The 23529-nt window shown below is 41.6% G+C and overlaps 1 long non-coding RNA gene across 3 annotated transcripts in view; it reads right to left on the bottom strand.

Annotated features, from left to right (window-relative positions):
• The window catches only part of LOC115646576, a 47804-nt gene extending 45046 nt beyond the window's left edge, over positions 1-2758 (bottom strand). For all 3 annotated transcript variants that reach the window (XR_003999070.1, XR_003999069.1, XR_003999067.1), the window contains exons 1-2: positions 2748-2758; positions 2503-2509 (exon numbers count right to left, since the gene is read on the bottom strand). This is a non-coding gene — a long non-coding RNA (uncharacterized LOC115646576). The remainder of the gene's footprint in view (positions 1-2502; positions 2510-2747) is intronic.
• Between the last annotated feature and the right edge of the window lie 20771 nt (positions 2759-23529).

The following is a 23529-nucleotide window of genomic DNA, read 5'->3' as shown; positions in this document are numbered from 1 at the left end:
TTAGCAATGAATAATGCCTACAACTGTTCTGTAAAAGAAATTAAGACAATAGAAAACATCATTGATATTGGACCTAACTTTGTTTTTTAGTGCTGTCTGCTAGTGTTTGAAACAGACATCTTTTCACTTCAAATCACAGTACATAAATTCAAAAAGGGTTCCCTCTTGGAAAGTCATTACTGGTTACAATTTAGGTAGTACATTAAAGCTGCTCCAGTAATATTTCCTGGGCTTGGCTTCAATATTTAACCCTCTGGTATTATAACCTGTGTTGTGGAGACTTTTCCCACTCAGTAGTTTTTCTTCAATCAAATCTAGCCAGAAAGATGATTAGCTGGAACCCAGAGGAGTGAGCGGGCCTGGGTTCCCTTACCAATCTCCTGAGAGACTTAAGCACAGACAGGGGTTTTCAGACTACCTGGGCACCATAAATTGATTGACAGCCCACCAGACTGAGAAAACTCAGGTGCAACACTCCACATGGCTAGAGCGGGCCCCATTCCACCAACACGCCAGCCCACAAGGCCCTCAGTTTAAAACTGAGAATAATATTGGTAATAAATAGAGTGCTAAAGTATGAGCCAGGCTACTGCAGAGGCACAGCCATCAATATTTCAAACATATATTAATATTTAACGACAAAAGTTTCCACTGACTATAGTACAAAAGCCCCAAAACATCTACATACAAAAACACCTTAAGAGAACCATAACAGAAGAATGATTCCTACATACTGAGGGGAAAAAATACCATAAACCAGATAATAATCAAGAGCGGGGAGAAAATAGACATTTAATTATTTTTATTTATTACTTGTGCTGAGATAGATCCTAAGGGCTACAATTACAAAACCACTGAAAGGCTCTGTGCAAACATAAAGGAAGACAGTCCCAGCCTCAAAGAACTTTTAATCTAAACAGAAATATGAAAGGACAGGAAAAAGGAAAAACAACAGAGCACAGTGGTCAGGATGGAAAACTGAACACACCTTCCTAGCGCACACTATAGCACTATAGGTCAGTGATTATTTCCATTATCTCAAATTCCATATTAGAATCATTTATCCTACCACTTTTTTCCCATCTTCCTGTTTTTCACGTTCCTTTTCAAATAAATTCCCTCTAAAAGGGTACCATCTCAGCATATGCCAGTATTAATCTTCTAATAAATATTTAACTTAGTCATCAATTTCCATCTAACATAAGCTTTGTATCTTAAACAATTTGGACTTGAATTTCACTTCCTTGGACGAGTTATGGTAGCTCGCTCTTCCCTCAAGCACCAAAAGATTAGTACCCATCAGCCACAAGAAGCCCACATAGCTACAGAAGCCCAAGTTGTTTTAGTAGTCAGTGGGGTCAGGAAGCTTCTCCACATGCTGGAGTCACTCTGCAGCCCCAGACATATGTCAGTGCATCTGAGACATTTGGGTCACATTTTCTGTCTTTTGTATCCATGAGGACTATGAACTGTATTTATTTTTTTTAAAAGAAAGCTGAGTATTATTTGAGCCCAGGAAACTGGGGAGCAGACACATGACCACAGTGTCCATGCCTTCAACCTGGTCTTGCACTTCTCTGCTCTTCAGCCTGTGCTGTATTGTGGGATAGTGAGGTCTGCATTTGCTGTTGGGTAAACTGAGAGCAGCTGAGTCTGGATAATTGATTCAAGAGTATGGAGTGAGAGGTAGAGAAGGGCAGCCCAATGATTTAGTCATGAGTGTTAGGACAATTGTGAGACAGATATTAGGACAATTCTCAGCAAGAGACGGGGAAAAGAAAAATCAATCCTGATTTTCATGCTTTCTGTTGGGGAGGTAAGGATGGAGCAAGAAAAGGAGCCTTTCAAAATCTCCTTAACCAATACGTGGACCTCATCAACTCTACTGTGGAATCAAACTGAGTTAATGTGTAAATAGTCTTCAGGGCCTGTTCCAGTAGTATAGTCAGCCTAGTTCTCACAGCTTACAAGGCACTAGGAGCATCAGGAGCATAAATATAATAGCAACCAGGCTGGATAGAAACCAACTAAGGAGGAGGGTCATGGAGTGATCACAGACATAGGTCTCATAAAAATCAGAAAGAAAAGAGACTGAACATAAAATGGTGGACTAGACACTGGGATGGTTGCTGGGATAGACAGCGGGGTGGGATGTGGCAGAAGCTGGGACTGGCCCTACATGCCAGCACCTCTCTCACTAAAAAATGGGAAGGGGAAAAAAAGCTCCACAAAAATCCAGATTCAGTGACAGCAAAGGGAAAGAAAACAGGAGACACAAAGCACAGGAAGAACCAGAAATAAACAACTGTGCAGCTAACATAAGAGAGGGAAACTCAGACTTTTTCTGTTCCACTATTCCAGCCAACAGGGAGTGAAGAAAGAGACTGTGCAGTATCAATTACTAAAAATGTTTCCATCCAAACACGAGGGAGTAAGATTTCTGCCCAAATCTGGCACAATGGAAAGAGACGGCAAAGACAGCTTCATGGCTCTCCATGCCACTGTCACCCTACCGGCACAAAGCCCAGTCATGTGAGGTCAGCACAACACCTGAGTGAAAGATGAAGGTTGGCCTCTCTTCTCAGAAGGGACTGGAGACTTCAGCACAGCAGGAGCAGAGTGTCTGGGTGCATCACCTCCTGGCTCAAATAAATGCTTATGAACAAATAAGTTCTTTTAGTGCAGAATGAGGTGGTGATGTGTACAAAAGTCTATGTGTAAAGAAGACTGAGTGAAAAGAGAAGAACAAGTTCTGAGAAATCCCTACATCAGTGTAGCTATGAAGAAGTATTCTATTTCTCAGAGCTCGGAACATGGTGCCAGGTTACGGTTATACTCTGGAGACAATGGTCCAGGGGCTAGAATTGTGGATTTTTGGATTATTTTCCAATTAAATTGGGAGATCAGAAAAGCGATTCCAGAAGGGATGGGAATTTGCTTCTTGCAGCTTGGGTCACGGGTCAGTTTTGTCTCTCTTTCCCACTGAGGAAGGGATTTCAGCCTATGAGGATACTAATAATTTCCTTGACTTGACCAAGTCTGATATTTTTCTTTGCATCTCACAGAGGACTGGACAGTTCTCCTTATCCCCTGGAAAAAGACAATTAAAGATCATTTTCCATCCGAGGAAACCTGAATTCTGTCCTTCCTAAGCCCTCAGGTGGAGAGAATTGGGGATGGAGAGACTGACCCCTGTAAAGTCCAAGCCCACAGGTGCATTTGACAGAACAATCCTCATTCTCTCAAACCTAAAACAAGAGATTACATATTAGATTAATGGGGTGAAGGCTGATCTCTATGGGATAAAACCCTCCTCTTCCCCAGGTATAACAAGTATGGACTTCTCTCTGGGATTAGTTGCTTGACATTTGACCCTCTGGTGGCTGTTCAATCTGTACCAACAGGTCAACTCTAAGGAGGAAACAAGACATACTCCTTTACGGAGGATGGGCAGCGCTCAGAGCAAGCAGCCATGCTGTGTACTACAAAGGATCTTGCCCTGTGATGTCCAGGTCACAGTAGGGGGGCAGCAGCTAGCTCTTTGTCTCAAAGGGCACCTTGACTTAATGCACTGAGTTGAAGAGGAAGAGTCAGGGAAGCAAATCCAACCAAATTCCACATTCAAGGTGGAAGCCAGTGTGTGACCTCAAATATTTCCAGGCTCAATCCTCCTCTGGGGACCTTTGTCCAACTGCTCTGTGACAAAAAAAAAAATACAGCTCCCACTGAGTTTGCCAGCCATCCCAATTAATACCCTCATTTGGAGAGGCATAGCTGCAAAATGCAGAGAGTCACTCGCTGAAGCTGTGAAAATCTGCAGCCTTACTGAGTATGTGTGGGATGCTGGAACCCATGAGGTGAAAGGTCTTCATCTAGTTGGTAGAGCATTAGAACTTACATTATTTCTCAATAATTAATATCTTTCTATATAGGAATCATTCTAATTTGAAGGCACAACCACAAGAGGGAAGAGACAAAGTTGATTTTTCAACCTTGGCATTCACTGACTCCTGACTTCTTCATTTTGTTAACTGACAGACAATTCTCCAAGTGATGGAATTCTAACATTTCAAAGTCCCAAGAGGAACTATTTCACATTCCACACTGACTTCATTGTCCATGGGTAGGAACAGCAACTGGGATCAGGTAAGGAGGAGTGTAGTGAGGCGGTGTGGCTCCCCTCTGCCCCGGAGAGGGTTGAGCCCTGGCCAGCACCTCTACAAGGAGAAGGAAGGGGTTTCCCCAGGTGAGTATTGACCATTCCATCTTTGGAGTGCTTTACTGACTTCAGGGCAAGAGGAGGTGGGAACTGTTTTCTGTCAAGTTCTGGGCATCCCAGGTATCTGGGTGCCATTACATCATCTCCAGAGCATAGTGGTGTGTAGAGAAGCCAGGACTTCTATCTGCTACTCTTGGGCTGAGGATGCATGAAGGGCATATGCCCTCGTGGTGCTGGCATATGTGTAATGAATCCATTACATCACCACAAAGGGCTGCACAGGGCATATTGAGACCAAAATTGGGTTCTCCAGCCCTAAGTGCATAAACAGCTAGGCAACTCTGTGCGTCCAGGAGGCCATTACATTTCCCAGTCTCAACAAGGCAATTTTAAGTTTTATGTCAACCTCATGGTGTTCTAGGTTGAGTTTGGTAAACCCTCCTGGTAACATTTCCTCTGTTGCTGCTGGGATAGGGAAGGTTGGTTTGCCACAGCTATCTCATTCCCCCAGATTTGTGACTTGCCTCTCTCTTTTGACAGCAGCCGAAGAAGAGGCAATTAGAAAGAGAAGCCCCTGACATCTGCACAGCATCGCACATGTCTGAGGTCAAGTAAAAGGAAGACCAAGGAGGTTCTGTTTAACTCACTTATGAGGGAGAGTCAGAGGGGCACAAAGAGCCACTGTAACATATAGCAGGAAAAGCATTAGGTCACAGAGATGACAAGTGAGGAGGCGCAGCAGGAGAGAGTAGGATAGAAAGGGAGATGCATGTTCTTTACAACCTAATCAAAACACAGAGAAGAACAAGTAAATGTCAAAGAATCTGTTCACTTAATAGAGAGGCAGCTCTGACAAACCATGCCCACCTCCTGTCTAGTGTCCTATACTGGAGAACACATTCCTCCCTGTGCAAGGCAATGGCCTCCTACTTCCCAGAACAAGGAGAGCTTTGCCAGGCAGGACTCAAGCCTCAGATGTGTGTTTAAGGCTTTCAGGATTAAATTATACCCTGTTATTTGTTGCCTTTGATGCTGTCAAGGTTCCTCCCCCATTCTGAACTCTAGGGTACAGATGTAGGGACCTGCATGGACACCTCTAAGCTTAATTACTAGCTTAGATCTGGTAACACTGCCACCATTCAGAAATTTCAGTGTCTGGAACACTTCCTGTCCCCCTAAAACCTGGATTGACATCTGGTCCCTCTTAGTTCCAAGAGCGAACAACCCCCAAAACAAAAAGCACAAACAAAAGACTTCCCCCCACCAAGATTTGAAAGTATCTTGTCCCCTTATTGGTCCTCTGGTCAGGTGTCAGCCAGGTTTACTGAGCTTCTTAACCCTTTACAGGTAAAAGAGGCATTAACCCTTAACTATCTGTTTATGACAGATGCATGCTTGTTGAAGTTCATTTTAACTTGCTATGTTTGATACAGTATGATGAGGGGGATTCTTGGTTTTAAAACAAGGTTTTTTGAACAGCAATAAGCAAATCAAAGTAAAACTTGGCTCATAAGACAGTCCACGATTCTCAACTCTACATGATCAGGTAAAGCACTAAATGGAAGAGCCCAAACACAAAAGCATCACTCCAGGGGCACAAGAAAAACATCTTTAAGCAGAGTCAGGATGAACTGTACCCTGACAACTGGTGGTGAATTATGGGAAGTGCGGAAAGAATGTCACAAAGTGTGAAGTCTCAGATATTTGCATGGGCACACCCAGCAAGGCAGCCTGGGATGGTTATTTTGACAGCTCTGAGATCCCCAATTTCTTTGTTATGGGGGCAGGATAAATAAAGTGTTGCCACTTGATTATGTGAATGAGGAACTACGAGACTGCTTTATGACAGCTATGTCTCAATATAAATTAAATGACACTTGCTAGACAAAGGACATGGGTTCGAAAACCCATTGAACTGAGAGAGGTTGGGGACTGGTGTGTGTGCACACACACACACACACACACACACACACACACACACACACACACACACACACACACACACACACACACACACACACACACTTACTTGATGGTCTGGGCTCCTTTTGAGGGCCTGGAACACCAATTGCACATCCTCCTCTCTCCACTGTTAAAGAGTAGAGCTAATTTTGATTCCATTAGGAGTCCATCTACAGACTGCTGAGCTGAATTCATGTTGGGCCAATGGTACACCAGCACCAGGGCTCCCCTACTAAGAGCTGAAATCACTGAGTGCTGTGTTAACTAGTGGGGGAGCCTGAAGACCTATCGTTAAGCAGCTGGCAGAGCGGAGCAGTTTGCAGCGTGTTGGAGCAGCCCATGGAACAGTGAGTGGAGTGAAGCGGTTTGCAGGGACAGCAGGAGAAGCACAGCTGGTGTGGTGGAGTTGGTCGTGGTGAAGGCTGCAGCAGAACTCCACGGAGAGGTGGAGCAGTTGGCCCTGGCCCACATAAGGTGCCCCTTAACACCCTGTGTGGACTCCTTCCCCTCTTTTCCACCCAGGCTGGGGGGGTAAAACTCTGCAGATAAACTCTTGAATTCTGGGGTGGCATTGACCAGAGACTTTTGGGTTGTTGGACTTTGGGGTGATTGGACTTAAGACCCTAAGGGGGAAAGGACATTGCCAAATGTATTTGGAGGTGGGTTTTTGTTTATGATTTGTATTATAATCCTGTTTGTGGTGTTTCTCCAATGGGATGCCGCATTGTTTCCTTCCTTTATTAAAAGGATTTTGCTACACTCAGACTCCGTGCTTGCGAGAGGGGAAGTATTGCCTCCTAGAGGTGCCCAAGGGGGTGTGATATATAAGTGTCCCAGGTCACTGGGTGGGGGCTCGAGCCGGTTATACATTGTGTTATTGAAACAGAATGCCTGGATACTGAACTCGGCCCTTGTTGCTGCCAACTCAGAGGGGCAGAAGGGTTACACATCCAATAACAGTACAGATACCAACAAACACATACAAGCAGTGAACAGATGAGGTAGCATTCATTTCCACAAAAGCGAGTATCTTCCTAAAATACCAGAAAGTACCTTGCACTCAGGAATAGACAAAAGCACAGTATCTCTCTGGGTCTGTTTCATTCTGATTGATAATAGTTCTTAGATAAGGCTAACGCTAAGGAAGCTATGGGTTGGAGCAGAGCAAATTATGGGAGTTTGATCCCTCTTCCCACAAGTCTCTTGTTCTTCAGGAGGTATCCCACAATCTGTTGTGGAAATCATCCAGAATGCAGCAGGTTTGGATCACTAACAGGAACTCTTTTAGCGTTCCAGTGACATCTGTGGGAAATTGCTATGTATTGTAGAGAGTGTGTAGTCTCAAATTTTTACCCCAGGCCACAGATCGTAATTTAACATGGAATTTTCACCAGATGAGTTTGGCAACCCCGTTAAAGACTACTGCGGTGTACAAGACTGATTGGATAACACAGCTCTATCACCAACTAAAACTCAGGTTTGCTTAAAAAAATGATTTGAGAATCTGAACTTATGCAGTTAAAATAAATTTTCCTTGCTGTCCTTCTGCCCTGTGTACACAGTTGCAGCATTTTTATTCAGTACCTTCCTAGCCATCCAAAGACCAAGCAACTGCAAATGAAAGTATGTGGTAGGATATGAAGAAACCAGCTCCCTAATAAAATGACTCCTTTTATATTCCATTGCTTTCAAACAAAGACTTATACCAGGCTGTTGATGTCCAGAGAAGTCATGCAAGACATAAATGTTAATCTGTTTATAACATAGTAATACTTGCGTAAATAGGCTAATTAAAATGTTTAAGTTTCTGTTCTAAGATATTTTAAGAGAATAATAAATTATAGTAACATAAATCTGGCTCTCTGTGGAAATTTGGGAACTACAGCAAATGAAGTGAAAATGCAACTATGAATAGAAAAAGATCTGAACATTGACAGTGACTTCATAAATAAGTTTGTAATGAACAATATTGTATAATTCTGAGCCAAACCTTCCACTTACCCATTGGATTAGAGTTACAGGCCGGCAGAGGTCTTGGATGAAAAAGAAAATATGAAATTGAGTTGTTTTTAGCTTTGCTGCTGAAATTGACACACCATATCAGTTGTGCTGGTTTTAAGTACAAGTGTGAGTACACCTACTAGTTTAATACATTCCATTTAATAGCCAATAGCAGGTAATAAGTTTCAGTAACCATTGACTTGCACTGCATGCATGTATGAAGGGAGAAGCGGGATGTTTAGGGAATCTCAAAGTGATTTGATTTCAGTTGAACTGGCAAAATTATTATTTTTATATTTGCCAGCCATGAGAAACATTTCATGCATCTAATACAGATTTAACATGGGTTTACTTGAACAGATGATCTTGCATTAATAGTAATGCTGCCCCTTCCATTTTAACATATGGGATTGTACCACTTTCTAGTTTAGCATCAGTGCTGCCTAAAACCCTTCAACCTACAATGATACAATGTGGACAAGCTGCTAAGCAGCTGCTTCTTCAGTGCCACAGAAATACTCTGAAATGTTGCCAGTGGCAGTTTAGAAATAATCCTGGAGCCATGGTAGTAAGGAGCATAGAAATTAGTTTCTTTAGAAGGGCTCATTTGAACATCTTTCCATGTTTTACATTTCCTTAAATTTGAAGACGTTTTTTTGTTTAAATCTTTATTATTGTTTTTTGGATGGATGTGTGTGTGAGAGAGAGAGAGAGAGAGAGAGAGAGAGAGAGGAGGCAGATTGCAGCCGTGGAGACTAAAGTGCTTTATGCTCAGGCCAGCATTTCCAGCTAAGGAACAGTCTAGGCCCCAGACCACTGGCCAACATTAGCCTTCTCTTATTTTTACATTTTTATGGGAATAATATAATAGTCCTATTTAGTTGCTGAAGACTCATGGCACAAGAGCATAAGGATCACAAGGGAAAGAGAAGAATAGGGCTGTATGCAGACATAAGCACTAGAAGCACATGCTTAGGTACCTGCTCTTGGAGTCACATGGTGATATCAGAATTTCACATTTTTTAAAAACAAGTTTAATGGTTGCAAGTAGCTTGAAAATGTGACCCTCGAATATCATCAACGTTGATGTCTACCTGGGTTGGTAGACTGACTCCAGCAGAGGGAGAAAGCTGCCCACTCCTACTGCACACCTCACCAGAGCAAACTGACACCCCACTGTCCTAAGGGGCTCCAGCCCATACCAGGCCTCTGGAAGGGCACCCTATAGTTGCCTGGGTGGGAGTGGTAGCTACTGCCACTGATTAACGAAAGTGGGAAAGGACTTCCTGGCTCTGCCAGGGAAAGAGGTGCCCTCCCCGAGCAGCTTGGGGGTAATACTGCTTTTCACTTTCAGCATTGCGTTTAGGAAGCTAAGCATTTTCCAATGAGGTGGGGAGCCCTAGCCTCTGCAGTGTCTAGTTTTCTATGGGAAGTTGTGGGGAGAGGCTCCTCTTTCTCAAGCTGATCTGAAGTAGCAGATTGATAGCAGCCTGCTATGGTGACTAATGCACCACCATTTCCATGGGGGCAGCCTGAGTTCAGCCCCATTACAAACAATAAGACACGGCAGTTATCTTTGCTGGGGGCTGCCTCACTGTCACCTCCAATGTCTGCAGGAATGCAGCACGCATATTGCTTAAGGCTGTACGGGGCTTCAGTCCCATTGACAACAATGGAAAACCACAGCCATTTTGGACAAGGGCAAGACAGAAGGAAGAAAGTTATTAAAAACTATCAAACAAAATACCTAAACAGAAGCAAAACCCTCAACACTCACAAGTGGGTGTCACTAGAAAGGACAGCCAAGGAATAGAGCATCCATTCTCCATTAGAACATCAACACAAGCAGGCTCCCTCAAGGGGGAGCAGCAGGGCCACCACAGATGGCCTTTCCACAGCTTCTAGAGGGTTCCTACCCTCCCTCAGCTTTTGCCAACCTCTCTTCATGATCTTCTCCCCTCCCCTACTTAAATGAGAGCTCTCTCTGCTTCATATCCCACCCCCCAGCAAGGAACCACTGCTAGAGTCCACACTAGGAAGCTTCCTTTCTCAACTGCACCTGCAAACTCCCCACACGAAACAGGGGCCAGGGATTTACAGCAATACTTCAAGACTGTCTCTGTTGGAAGCCCCAGATCAGTCCCTCTTCCCAATCTCCAGTCTGTCTCTCCCTGCTGCCCCTCAATCAATAGACGCTTCCCCTTTAGTCCTTAGATCTCTGCCAAATCCCGAAAATGTTGCACCACTTTAGAGACTTTTTGTTTTTTTTAAAGGTGACACATATATCTGACACAGAGGAGCTGTGGCAAAGTGGAGGAGCTAACCCTGTATTTCCGGAAACTAAACCTACTAAAATAAAATCTATAGTCCTGCATTCTCTGGGCATCACTTCAGTAGCATCTCCTTTGCCAAACAGTGGGTCATATTAGCAACCTAGCAATTCCCAGCTTCCAGAATAAACCCTTGTTACTAAGCATTCAGCTGAAAATCTGCTTTGGGCTTAACAACAACCCTCCAAATTAAAATGCATCTTTGAAATAAACTACAGTACTTAGCATTTGCACCCCTCACTTTATAAGTTCTCAATACACACATATGAAAGGTGAAAATGTGTCATTGCCTTCAAGAACAAGAAAAGAAGAACTAGTAGCAAACCCCAGAGTGTAGAATACTCACCAGCTGGAACAGAGCAAGCTGCACTAAGCACTTAAAACATGGCTGTTGTATGATTGTAGCTGCATGTTGGCTCTACCAGAGTTAAGGGGCCAGCTGTAGAAAGGTAGGAGAGGGGAACAGTAGCACCCATACAGCAGGGTTGGTAGCTTTCAAGGGGAAGGTGTTGCTGTTGTTTGTGACAACTCAGTAAGTAATTTTTATTGTTCTATTTGTCCTGCAGGATGCTAAAGTATTTTCTAATCTGTATATGCCTTGTATAATTGTGGGTTAAAGTGAAATTCACCTATTGGGGGAAGCTGGGGGTGGTAATCTACTTTTGTACCTTATGTGGCAAAATAGGGGGATAAGGAAAGTAATTTTTTTCCCCTCTCCACGAATACTGCAGATGGGAAAACTGTTAAGGGACATGGCACAGAGTATTTTAAGTCTATGTAGGAAAAATAAGAAAGATTTTAGTAATGTTGCCAGCTCTTGTGGTGTTTTTACTTCTCATGGTTTCTTAATTCATGTATTCAAACTTTTGAATTTTCTCTTATGCCAATTGGCTGCCATTTCCCAGGGTATTGAAGCTAAATGTTTGCTATTTCCTGGGGTCTTTGCCTACCCCTACTGAAGATAACCACAAACTCCCATTATTTTCATTGTGATTGAAGCCAGGTGGTGGTTGAAATGGTGTTTATTGCTTAGTGTCTAAGGGGCTGAACAGGAGCCTGTGGAATGTGGGGTAATTGAAGAATGTGGAAAGCAAGTGGTAGAAGGAGGTGGGTGCATGGGGCAAATGGATGCAATAGAGTACTGGAAAAGGAATAGACGGTGAATATTTTTAGGGAATGGGTTGTAGGAAGAGTATAGAGGGAGAATGGGAGTATGATAGGAGACTATGAGAAGTAGTGGGGGGTAGTGATAAATAGGAGGGGAGCTCTCAGACCCCAGTTGATAAAAGGAGTGTTTTTCTGAGTATCTAGTGTGAAAGCCTCTGTTTTTGCATGTGCATTTCAGGTTGCATTTTGAGCAATACACTTTAGGATTTTTCAGCTTCTAACCCTAAAAAGCTAATACACCCAGCTCAGACATGTTTTTATGATATTAACTATGATATTAACATGGAGATTCAATAGATAACTCCTAGGGGACTCACTGAAAATACCTATCACTATGTAAATGGTACTGGCTATTTATTCAATAGATTGTAACAGCTCCTGCTAGAAGGGAAACACTTCAAAGTGGACTCTTTAAAAAAACAAATTAGACTGTATAACATGAAGATTTTTATTTTATGCTCTGTAATAAGTTAATAGAACCACCACATGTTCAGTATTTTTACATACTGACTTACTGTTGATGATAGGAGTTCTAGGATGCTTAGGACTTTTGATTCAATATTCTGTTTAAAAATTCTCTAAAGGGCGAGACCATTTTAAATCTGGATAGTATCACAGAATATTGTTTTTATTCTTCTAATTAGTAGGGATAATACATATACTGTGGCAAAAGTAAATGCCCCAACACAGTAAGTTCTTTCAGTTGTTATGCACTGTATATGTAATTATATTATAAATTAGTTTGGTGGCATCATTTCCTTTGAGGGGAAAAGTATCTTCTTTTCAACTGAATTATTGTTGCTAGACAAAAGATCAAAAATCAGAAGGAAACTAAAATATTGCTGTAACCAGTCTTATGGTCCCATCAAGGTTTTACTTGGCTTCTAGGGAGGGAAGATAGAAGTGTTCTATTACTCTGCAGCAATTCTTGTTTGTAATTTATAAACACCATTGACAGCCTGTGAAGATAGTCCAATCCAGTTGTTAAGTTAAAGTTGCAAGCTGCAATACAAAGCAGGGGCCTCTTAAGATAAAGCTATAAATAGTTCTGATGGTGAAGGTTGGCAGGCCCACTGGTGATCCTCCTCAGAAACTCATCTGGAATTATTTTTGTCAGAACAAATGCACACACAAATCAGGGACCCTCTTCTATGATGCTAACGTATTTCAAAGGCCTCGGGTCAGCGGGTTTGGTTTCTGTAAAGAAAGTGTTGTAATACCCAGTATAAAACTGAAGCTCTGAATTTCCTGGCTTTCCTCACAACCTTATTGTACTGTAATCTTCAAAAAGGAATGTGTGTGAAAGTTGCCATGCTGAAGAGATTAATACTGGAGTTGGGAAGAATTCCAACCAGAATTCTTGGAAACTGTCCATTCTCTTCAAGAAGTTTAAATAAAAGATAACTCTCTTTCTCCCTTAAAAGTTGTGGTTGGAATTTTAAGCATAGTGCTTGTATTTTCTCAACTGTATCTCAGTTAAATTCTTAAAACATTTTAATTCTTCCGTGTCTGCTCCTCTTTTTCTTTCCCTAGATGTGATCTGTTTTTCAAGCACAGTACCACCATTACATTTGGTTTTATATAAACCAACATGTGAACTACATGAATAAGTTACCTTCTTTCCATTTGGAAGAGTGGAACTCAGTTTCATAGACTGTCTTCAGGGTAGCATAAAGCTATTTATTTGAGCAGGACTCTATCTGGTTTGCCTACCAAGCATTTTAATTTTGGGCATGGTTAAACATAGCAGCAGTAAAGTGCTGCTTTTTCTAAAGACTGTTTTTATCGTGTTGTCATAGCAAAGAGGCTGTTGCTGTCTGAGGAGATCTGTATAGTGTAGCCTTTTTTTAAACCAATCCTGATGGTGATACCTTGAAAGCTAAGTTTTACTGGAGGCTTCAAATTTGTCTTCAGTCTGCCAATTCTCATTATAGAATTTAAGAAGTGGCAATGCTAAAAATACACACAAATCTACAAACTGCAAATAGTTTATTCACCATTCAGACTGGAATGACTTATTGAATGCTACACCAAGTAAAATCAATATTGTGGTTTTGTGCATAAATGAACTAACATCAGTTGCACAGTTGGACATACTGGGTCTGTTATATTTTTGATTCAGTTTTTTAAAAAGTTATGTGCAATTATGTTCTTTACTTGCAAACACATAGAAAATTCATGTGCAAACAGATAAATTATATGCACAAATGGCCAGCTTTGCATCTGTCCATTTGGATCTACTACTGCCTGCACAGAGCAAACTGAATGCCCAAAGGTGTGCACATTGTTCTAAAAACTATGCCAAAATATAATAAGGTAGATTTAACGCTTCTGGGAACACAGCAGGACACCAAATGAATTCTGCTAAAACCTCATGTTTGATCAAGCTAGCAGAGTCAGAACAGTTTTTATGTGGCTGAATGATAGACAGATGGCACACCTACCTTGCATAAAAGTCATCGGCTTTCAGACACAAGGTATCTAAATACAATTCAGGCGTGAAATGGGATTTGCTCAGTTATTTTCCATCTTGTGAACAAAGCACCAGAGAGAGTAGTGAGAGACCTGGATTCTTGTCTCTCCTTGCTGTGGCTTCTGGCATGTCACTTAACCTTGCTGTTCCTCAGGTCTTCCATCTGTATGTAAAATGGGAGTATTAATACTATATGCTTTTGTAAAAGTGATTTTTTTTTTATAGTTTACTGCTAAATAAATGTTATGCTTCTTCCCATGTTTCCTTATGGAAGTTATGCTATTTGACTTCATCTCAGTTTCTGAAATGTTTATTCCATGTGAAACTTTAAATATTGTACGAAACAGAGCTTATACCTCCCAATACACCTTTTTAAGGTGGCCCCAATAGTTCAGATGATTTGCTTAAATTTGCACAATTTGGTTTTCATTCAGGATTGTACTAATAAACAGTAAAATATTACAGTGATTTGAAAGATACTGAAATGCTGTATTCTTCTTTGCATAGTGAAGTAATTATAGCATTTGGCCACCTTTCCATATACTGAAGCCATCAAGGATTCCCTTCAAAATGTCTTAGGAAAGGTTTGCAGCTCTCATAACATTTTACAACTATTTTTCTATAATCCACATGGTGATGAAGTACTTGGAGAAGGTAAAAAACACATGCATATATGGTTTGATTTATATTCCGAGATTTCTATTATATTACAAGAAGGGATCTAAGAGACAGTCTCAGACATACTAATGAGAGATGGGAATTCCTGTTACTTGGCTCATTGCTCTAGGACAGAGGTTCTCAATCTGTGGGTTGGGACTCCAAAGGGGGTCATGACCCCATTTTAATGGGGTCACCGAGGCTGGTTTAGACTTGCTGGGGCCCAGGGACAAAGCCAGAGCCCAAGGACTTCAGCCCTGGGCAGCGAGGCTCAGGTTGGGCTTTGGCTTTGGTCCCCCCCTGCCCCACACCTGAGGGAGCAGGGCTTGGGCAGGTTCAGGCTTTGGTCCCCACCCCGGGATCTTGTAGTAATTTTTATTGTCAGAAATGGGTCATGGTGCAATGAAGTTTGAGAACTCCTGCTCTAAGATATTTGATGACTGTAAATATACCATATGTCATGAGAAATCACGTTTATCTTTAAAAAGAAAGATGTATTGGTGGTCTCAGTCTGTTTACCAGTGGATAGGTGTCTATAGTGGTTTCTTGGGGCGTTCAGAACTGTAAGTCACCTTGTTATCTCTCTGCCTTGGAAAAAGAGATTTGTCTGTGTTAAACTGAATGACAGCTCCCTGCCATCCCAGTTTGTTAGCTTTCCAAACAAACTCCTCAGAACTCTGCCAGCCCTTTGCCTTGTATATAATACTTGGTGCCCCCAATTCCATGGCTCAGTTCCAACACACACACCCATATAAGTGTTCCTCTGCAGTATCCAGTCCATCATTGAATGCTCACAGAAATAACCAAGTCAGCTGTCTCCAAAGAGACACTATACATACCAGCCTACTGGCTCAGCTGCAGATACACACTTCGATATTATAGCACTTAGATGAATTTATAGTAAAACCAAGAGAAAGTTTTTATTAACAAAGAACAAACATGTAAGTGATACTACACAAGGATATTAGAAGTAGAATGGTTACAAATTAAAACAAAACAAAAGTAGAACACACTTCTGAGAGACTAAACTTAACTTTAGCAAGCTACAATCCTTTTGGGTAAAGCAGTTTTCTTACCCTCAAAGTTCTTTTGCAGCATTTGCTTATTTTCAAGAATTAGAGGGGTAGCCTTGACATGCATCCGATGAAGTGGGTATTCACCCATGAAAGTTCGTGCTCCAAAACGTCTGTTAGTCTATAAGGTGCCACAGGATTCTTTGCTGCTTTTGCTTATTTTCAGTGATTTAATTTAATTTAGCATACAGGCTATATTTAGTTGCAAATCAACATGTTTTAAGGGTTACTAACCAATGAGAATTGACCATTCTTTAGGAAAATAACTAAAATGTACAAATGCAAAACCAAAATTAAAATCAATTATTTAAATTAAGTTTCCTATTTGCTGATTTAAAATCATGACTAAAGTCAGTGATTTAAATTACTTTGATTTAAATGAATCCATCATGATTGTGAGAAGCATCTGCTGCTGCCTTTATTGTATATTTTAATTGAATAAAGGGCTTTTGTTTCCAGAGTTGTCAGGCCAGCTCCTTCCATGAACACTAGTATCATGCTTTAAGTAGGTGCACACTAGGCTAATGGCTTAGCAGAGAATTCTTAGCACTATGTGGAGCCCTTTCAAGAATATGTACCTTCAGTTGCTCTCAAAAATCAGTAGCACTGAGAATGCCATGTAATATTGTCCACTTCTGGGTGCAAGGAGATGTATTCCTACTCTCAAGCATCCACAGCGATCAAGAGCAGCATTACATTGCTCAGTGAAAGATTATCTTTCTCAAGAAAGGCAAGCTATACTTCAGTCAAGAGTGAGGAAGAGGGTTTTAGGGCTGGTCTACAGTAGGGGAGGGGATCGATCTAAGACGCAACTTCAGCTATGTGAATAACGTAGCTGAAGTCCAAGTTTCTTAGATCGAATTACCTACCGTCCTCACAGCGCGGGATCGACGTCCGCGGCTCCCCCTGTCGACTCCGCTACCGCCGCTCGCTCCAGTGGAGTTCCGGAGTCGACAGGAGCACATCTGGGGATCGATATATTGCGTCTAGATGAGACGCGATATGTCGATCTCCGAGAAATGGATTGCTACCCACCGATACGGCGGGTAGTGAAGACGTAGCCTTAGTGCTAAAATAACTGGTAGACCAGCGTAAAAGGGAGGGTAGCAAGAAGATACATCCTTTAGATTCTTAATCATACTAACAAAGATTCTTGGATTGTTGTATGCAGTGTTGTTGTAGCTGAGTTGGTCCCAGGATATTACAGAGACGAGGGTAAGTAATACCTTTTATTGGACCAACTTATGTTGTCTCTCTCTCACCAACAGAAGTTGATCCAATAAAAAATATTATCTCACCTGCCTTGCGTCTCGAGGATTCTGGGAGATAAAGTACTATACTAGGAATTTTATTCCTAACTCTGCAACCAAAATGCTTTGTGACCTTTAGCAACTCATTTCACTTCTGTTTGTTTCCCCATTTGAAATGAGATTTATGATATTTTCCTTTGTAATGCACTTTTAAATCCCTATATAAAAGCAAAGTTGTTATTACTGCTAAAGAAGTCAAAGATCCTTTAGGAATGTAGTCCTCTACAGCAGTATATGGAAATACTTGGAAAATCCCTCCTCTTGAGGGGAAAAAACCCACATTCCGTTTCAGCACATCTGAAGACAAGTAAAATGAGGGTGGGAGGGAAACCAAAATTATGAAATCTCTCATTGGAAAATATTATGATTAATGATTTTCTTGGGGGGTGGCAGTCTTGTTGTGATAATAGGTTGAAGTGTGTTTGTCATAAACAGATGGTTAAGGGTTAATGTCTCTTTTACCTGTAAAGAGTTAAGAAGCTCAGTAAACCTTGCTGACACCTGACCAGAGGACCAATAGGGGGACAAGATACTTTCAAATCTTGGTGGAGGGAAGTCTTTGTTTGTGGCTTTTTGTTTTGTTAGTTGTTTGCTCTTGGGACTGAGAGGGACCAGATGTACACCCAGGCTCTCCCAATTTTTCTGAATCAGTCTTACATGTTTCAAAATTGTAAGTAATAGCCAGGCAAGGCGGATTAGTCTTATGTTTGTTTTCTCAACTTGTAAATGTTTCTTTTTGCTGGAAGGATTTTTACCTCTGTTTGCTGTAACTTTGAATCTAAGGCTGCGGGGGTCCCTCTGGTCTATATGAATCTGAGTACCCTGTAAAGCATTTTCCTGATTTTACAAAGATAATTTTTACCTTTTCTTTCTTTAATTAAAAGCTTTCCTTTTAAGAACCTGATTGATTTTTCCTTGTTTTAAAATCCAAGGGACTGGGTCTGAACTCACCAGGGATTGGTGGAGGGAAAAAGAGGAGGGATGGTTAATTCCTCCTTGTTTTAAGATCCAAGGGGTTTGGATCTGTGTTCCTTAGGGAAGGTTTTGGGGGAACAGAAAAGACACTAAATTCTGGCTGGTGGCAGCATACCAGATCTAGATTAGTAATTAAGCTTAGAAGTGTTCATGCAGGTCCCCACTTTTTGTACTCTAAAGTTCAAAGCGGGGAAAAAAAACCTTGACAGTGTTGTTTATAACTTACCAGCTTTCAAATCTCTTGCAGTCAAATGTTGCTTCATTTGCTTTTATTAGGTCTCTGTCCCCTATACGTCTGATTAGCATCACTTGCTTATATGCAAGATCACCTTTTTCTGTTGGACAAAACCAAATAACATCTGTTTTATTTCAGGATCAGTTATCCTAAGAACAAGATAAATATTTATATCAGTTGTACTCTCAGTAACATCATACAACAGGGGAGGGCAAAACTGGGGCTCGCAGGCTGGAACTAGCCCGTCAGGGTTTACAGTCCAGCTCGCAGGATTGCCAGCCCTGTGGTGCAGTGGGGCTAAGGTAGGATACCTGCCTGCCCCCACTCCCGAAAGCGGCCAGCACCACATACCTGCTGACCTTGCCTGCAGGTACCACTCCCCGGCAGCTCCCATTGGCCACAGTTCCCTGTTCCCGGCCAATGGGAGCTACGGGGGGGGGGGGGGGTGCAGTGCTTACAGGTGACAGCGGCGCACAGAACCTTCTGCCCCCTCCTCTTCCCCTGGAGCCTCTGCCGGTTATACTGGCCACTTCCAGGAGTGGCACAGGGCCAGGGCAGGCAGAGAGCCTGCTTAGCCCCACTGTGTGCCTCTGCCATCCCTGAGCTGCGCAAGCTAAGGAGCACCGGGCTGGAGCCTGCACCCTGAACCCTTCCTGCACCCCAATCCCCTGCCCTGAGCCCCCTCCTGCACTCTGCACCCCCTCCTGCACCCCAATCCCCTGCCTTGAGCCCCTTGTTGCACCCCTCCTGCACCCCAACCCCCTTCCCTGAGCCCCCTCCCACACTCCACACCCTCTGCCCTGAGCCCTCAACCCTGTGCTTTGAGCCCCCTGCCGCACTCTTCCTGTGCCCCAAACCCCTTCCCTGAGCCCCTTCATACAGTCCGCACCCCTCCCTGCATCACTACCCTGAGCCCCTTCCTGTACACTGCACCCCCCGACACACCCCAATCCCCTGCCCCAGCCTTACATTCATGGCCCTGGCACACAATTTCCCCACCCAGATGTGGCCCTCAGGCCAAAAAGTTTGCCCATCCCTGTCATACTACTTAACTTCCAATTAAGTCCGTAGAACTATATGGATGTAATGAAGCAGAATGTGGCCCCATTTGCTTAGACTCAGTCACTGTGTAATTATCCTGCCTACTATCCTCTAGATAATGCAGTGCATTTAATAATAGCTTCCTTTTCACATGAATCAGTCAATGGAGTAGTGCAGTATTTCCATCATAGTCTTATGTATATGTCAATGGCCTTCACACCTTATCTTTTCCTGATGCATACATTTTTCATTTACACAAATAGATTGAGAATACAAACAGTAGTATTTTATATCGAACAAAAAAACATGGCAAATTAAACCTTGCTAAGTTTTACAATTGATAACTAAGACAATTTACATTGAGACCCAGGCCTTCAGTGTTTTTCTAATTTATTTAACATAGACACAATAGAGAATCCTGTCTCTTACTATCTAAATTTTAAAACAAAGAGTTAGAGGGGGCCCAATTTGTAATGCATATGGGAAAACAGAATCTTATAGTCCCAGGGGGTTATTTATTTTTGCTATTTAAAAAAGTGGCTAGCAGGATGAAATCAAATTATACTTTAATTTTTATGGGACATTATAAAATCCTGCTCCTACATATCCCCCTTTTGACACTAAGATTATTAATCGCCAGTGTCACTTCTTATTTAGTCCATGTAATAGAAAATACTGGGAGATGATTTGGGCCTGTGGCTTTAGCTTTGCACACATTTGTTTTATTTACCAGCACATTGTAAACATTTTAATTACACACATACAATTTAAAACCAAAAACACAATTAGGGGTAGTAACATTAGTATGCCAGTAGTTGTGGGAAACCTTCCAGAAAATATGTTATACCAATGGTAAGCTATGATGTTTTTCTGTAGTGGCAATTTTTAACATGTCCCCATTTGTGTGTATAATATGAATGGTCCAGTAGGTTGCTAACACTTTTTAAACACTTTTCCCAAGAATTAACACATACACATAGCCCATTATACAGTACTTCGGATTATCTGAAAGACAAAAATAACATTTTTCTATCCCTTTTTGGGGTGGCATTGATTATTACTTAAAAGATTCCTTTCTTTTACAAATACCCTTGCTGATTGCAGGCAAAACAGAGGAATTACCCCATATTTTCCTGTGTTCTTTTTTTTTTTTTCTATAGGCAGGCCGGGTTTTAATGGCTTCTACTTTTTAAGGGTTATGCGGAAATTATTTCACTGTTTAGTTATTAAATTCATGAGGTGGTGTACCTTAAGTTTCTCCTCTTATATAGCAGACCAAGTTTGTAATGTTTTTCCTGCTGTCTTAAGCTTTAAGTGTATTTACAGGTAATAGCTGAGAAGCATCATTACCATATTACTTTAAAGGATTTTTACACACTACAAATTGTTACAGGGTACTTACTAACATTAAAGTTATTTTAATGTTTAATATTAACAGTAACATTAGCATCAAATTTATTAAAGGTATCTTGTTATACCATGCCTTTTATGTAGGCAGTTTGTTTGCTGACCAGGTACGTTTTTTATTTGCAGCTTCTTTTGTGCTGGCAGTTCTCACCTTTCTTTATCAGTTAGGTAATTTGCATTAACACAGGCTAGGCTTTTGGATTCAAAGCCATTAGCAGAGCTCAGAGACTCTTTGTCTTAACACACAGGGATCTGAAAAAGAAAACACAGCCTATTGTGGCTCTTTTTGGAGCCCTAATAGGATTTTAATTCAGCAGCATGTTTCATTTGCATTTTTTTTTTACATCCCTTTCTACAATATACACTGCACATGTCCTAGGGAAAATGCACATTCTTTCTATACTATAACTTTTTAAAAACATTAGCCATATTAATTTTTACATAAGGTATAACTGTTTGTTTTGCTTTTACAGAGTTTTTATGTACTTTTATTAAAGTGACAGTCTGAGTACACAGAGTTATTTTAAGGCTCAGTGTTTTTAACATTGCTTTTTTTAAGTTTTGTGCACCTCACCTTTGCTGTTGCTTCAGAGGGTCAAGTTAATTCTTTATTTTTTTATTACAGCTCTTATCTGCTATTGTTACCAAAAACAAACAAACCAACCAAACAAAAAGACATTCTCCTGATTTTGACTGCCCTATTACAGCCATGACTTGGTCTTTATTTAAAAACATTTTAATTTTTGTAAAGAATCAAGTTACCCCTTAAAGGTTAAATGCTAAATCCCAAAGCCAAACAACACTAATTACCTGGGTCTTGCAAAAAGGTCTGTCAGTTTTGTAACTTTGAATTAAAGAGTCAAATGAATTTTTAGTAGCATTAAAAACAAAAACAAAATTAATTTATCTTACACCTACAAAACAGGAGTTTTACAAACCATATGTGTTGGTTTAGATTCTTAGAACTTTACATATTTTCACAGACAAATAGATACATACACATTTTCTTTTTCTTAGCATTTTTTTTACACTGCTTTGTTTTTACATAACTGTATATATATTTGGATGATTTACAGGCATTCTTCTGGAAAAGAATGCCTGTAAATCATCCAAATATATATACATTTTCCCTTTAGGATGGCTGCAAAGAAACCAAGAATTCTCTCTCTTTAACGTGGTCCTTTTTTAACATTTTCCACAAAGTTTAACTGCTTAATTCTCTTCAGCCTCTGTAGAGTTAACTTTTTTCACTCTTTTCTTAAATCACTTGTTTATGTCCCAAAATGACACCTTTGTCACCTCAGATTTCACCATTTTAAGTATTGTTCCAGGGGTTCATGCCTGCACTTACTACTTTTCTTACTCCTGACACTATTCCCTTAGGGCTTTCAACCTGTTTCTTTATCTGTTGCTTGCCTGCTTTTCTGGGCCCAATCCTGCTTTTTCCAATGAACCGTTTGTGAGTGATATTATGGTCATTTCACAATTTTGAAAGAAATGTTCAAGGAAAGGGACCAGGAAGGGTGGGGGCTAGTTGAGGAGCCCACCCTCCTTGCTGAATTGGTAGTGGAACACTAAAGAATCAGTTTTTGAGCCAGACAACAAAGGGGAACAGAACAAGGGGCTTTTTGTCCTTTTTACAATGAGATGGGAGTATGAAGGGGGTTGGATCGATCCGGGTTTGGAGAACGGGGTAAAGGGAGCGCTCAATCTGGTGGTGGGAGAGGAGGCTTTTAATAAAGCTTTTAACTTATTATTTGAATATTTGAGAGAGGCCAGTTTTGATTTTGTCCATCTATGATTTGCCTCTTCCCACCACTGCATGAAACAATTAACCTCTCCTTTAGCCAATTTAGTTTTAGGTTGGCCAAGTTTGTCCTTTAAGACGTCCACTCAGTCTTTGTTCCAAGATTTTAACAGTGGCCACTGAGTTTTGGGATCCCCCTGAGTTAGTCTAGACCATTTTCCCAGAAATTTACAGGAGTCTGGACCCTTTTTACAGGAGTCTGGATCCATCCTAAATACATAAAATGAGCCGGCGTTCATTTAGGGAACTGTCCCGACTTAGACATCTGGTTACCCATACAGGAGGACTTCACACACCAATCGCACAAGAAGGAAATTCGGGTTCGTCAGAGCGATGCCCAGTGCAATACACAAAAGGAGCCCACAGACTACTGCCTCAATCGCCCTTGCTTTCACACCAGGGGTTTTACCCAAAGTGCGGTTCGGCTGCGATTGTGCAGATTCCACTCACTCAGATCGCGGGGACAGGAACCCCTTGGTCGGCCGATCCCCAGACAGAAACAGCACCCAGACTCAAACACTCCACAAGAGGACAGATAGACACAGAGACAGGACAGTCCTCAGTCCGGACAAAACACAGAAATAATTACCTGACCAGATTCCTGATGTCAGATCCCTGGATCCCTACCAGAACAGAGTGGGAACCAACAGATTCGATGGCGTAGACCTCACTGTGGCTGCGCGCCTTTCCGCTCTAGTGGGGGACCGCTTGGGCCAAATGCCCAGGTGCCGGCTGCCACGGTCATCCCACAAAAACAGTCAGGAATCACACAGCCCCAGTGAAGACGGTTGCCATCTCGGTGGAACCTCCAAATTGTCAAAGTTAGAATCAGGACTCACAATTTGTCAGACCACTCTGTTTTATTAGCGCAG

Source organism: Gopherus evgoodei, chromosome 1 (genome assembly GCF_007399415.2).
Source record: "Gopherus evgoodei ecotype Sinaloan lineage chromosome 1, rGopEvg1_v1.p, whole genome shotgun sequence".
Lineage (NCBI taxonomy): Eukaryota > Metazoa > Chordata > Testudines > Testudinidae > Gopherus > Gopherus evgoodei.
Note: the sequence above shows the minus strand (reverse complement) of the source record. Positions and strands in the feature narration are given on the sequence as shown.